Source organism: Schistocerca nitens, chromosome 4 (assembly GCF_023898315.1).
Source record: "Schistocerca nitens isolate TAMUIC-IGC-003100 chromosome 4, iqSchNite1.1, whole genome shotgun sequence".
Classification (NCBI taxonomy): Eukaryota; Metazoa; Arthropoda; class Insecta; order Orthoptera; family Acrididae; genus Schistocerca; species Schistocerca nitens.
In genome coordinates, this window is record NC_064617.1 from 638,294,970 (window position 1) to 638,297,264 (window position 2,295).

The window sequence follows — 2,295 nt, forward strand, 5'->3', positions numbered from 1 at the left end:
GGGGGGGGGGGGGGGGGGACATGATGAGAGTATCCCTATCTAAGGCACTCCTCCACAGACAACAGGTTATCCAACCACTGGGACACATAGAGCCCACAGCAGTCACTGTCTGTTCCTGCCTTGGAGCCATCAGTTTTGTTGCATAGCATTTCAGTCCTAACAAGCCACTAGCTTGGTAGGAGTAGGCAAAATGCAACAGGGAATAACAATATTAATCTGCTAATAGTAAACTGCAGGAGCGTCTATAGATAGGTCCCAGAACTGACATCATTAATAAACGGTCACAATGCTCACATAGTACTAGGAACAGAAAGTTGGCTGAAACCAGATGTAAACAGTAATGTAATTCTAAACTCAGATTGGAATGTATACCGCAGAGACAGGCTGGACAGTGAAAAGGGGGGGGGGGGGCGTGTTTATAGCGCTCAGCGCTAAGCAAGCTCAGACATGGTATTGGATGTCTCTATAGGCCCCCTGGGCCAGCAGCTGTTGTGGCTGAGCACCTGAAGGATAATTTGGAAAATATTTCGAGTAGATTTCCGCACCATGTTATAGTTCTGGGTGGGGATTTTAATTTGTCGGATATAGACTGGCAGACTCAAACGTTCGTAACGGGTGGCAGGGACAAAGAATCCAGTGAAATTGTTTTAAGTGCTTTATCTGAAAACTACCTTTAGCAATTAAACAGAGAACCGACTCGTGGCGACAACATATTAGACCTTCTGGTGACAAACAGACCCGAACTATTTGAAACAGTTAACGCAGAACAGGGAATCAGCGATCATAAAGCGGCTGCTGCATCGATGATTTCAGCCGTAAATAGAAATATTTTAGCAAAAGTGACAAAAAGCAGATTTACGAGTACTTGATGGCTCAACACAAAAGTTTTGTCTCAAGTAAAGATAGTGTTGATCAGTGGACAAAGTTCAAAACCATCGTACAATATGCGTTAGATGAGTATGTGCCAAGCAAGATCATAATAGATGAAAAAGAGCCACCGTCATACAACAACCGAGTTAGAAAACTGCTGCGGAAGCAAAGGGAACTTCACAGCAAACACAAACAGCCAAAGCCTTGCAGACAAACAAGAATTACTCGAAGCGAAATATGGTGTGAGGAGGGCTATGCGAGAGGCGTTCAATGAATTCGAAAGTAAAGTTCTGTGTACTGACTTGGCAGAAAATCCTAAGAAATTTTGGTCTTATGTCAAAGCGGTAGGTGGATCAAAACAAAATGTCCAGACACTCTGTGACCAAAATGGTACTGAAACAGAGGATGTCAGAGTAAAGGCCGAAATACTAAATGTCTTTTTCCAAAGCTGTTTCACAGAGGAAGACTGCACTGTAGTTCCTTCTCTAGATTTTCGCACAGATGACAAAATGGTAGATATCGAAATAGACGACAGAGGGATAGAGAAACAATTAAAATCGCTCAAAAGAGGAAAGGCCGCTGGACCTGATGGGATACCAGTTCGATTTCAAACAGAGTACGCGAAGGAACTTGCCCCCCTTCTTGCAGCGGTGTACCGTAGGTCTCTAGAAGAGTATAGCGTTCCAAAGGATTGGAAAAGGGCACAGGTCATCCCCGTTTCAAGAAGGGACGCCGAACAGATCTCTAACGTCTATCAGTTGTAGAATTTTGGAACACGTTTTATGTTCGAGTATAATGACTTTTCTGGAGACTTGAAATCTGTAGGAATCAGCATGGGTTTCGAAAAAGACGATCGTGTGAAACCCAGCTCGCGCTATTCGTCCATGAGACTCAGAAGGCCATAGGCACGGGTTCCCAGGTATGCCGTGTTTCTTGCCTTCCGCAAGGCGTTCGATGCAGTTCCCCACAATCGTTTAATGAACAAAGTAAGAGCATATGGACTATCAGACCAATTGTGTGATTGGATTGAAGAGTTCCTAGATAACAGAACGCAGCATGTCATTCTCAATGGAGAGAAGTCTTCCGAAGTAAGAGTGATTTTAGGTGTGCCGCAGGGGAGTGTCGTAGGACCGTTGCTATTCACAATATACATAAATGACCTTGTGGATTACATCGGAAGTTCACTGAGGCTTTTTGCGGATGATGCTGTGGTATATCGAGAGGTTGTAACAATGGAAAATTGTACTGAAATGCAGTAGGATCAGCAGCGAATTGACGCATGGTGCAGGGAATGGCAATTGAATCTCAATGTAGACAAGTGTAATGTGCTGCGAATACATAGAAAGAAAGATCCCTTATCATTTAGCTACAATATAGCAGGTCAGCAACTGGAAGCTGTTAATTCCATAAATTATCTGGGAGTAC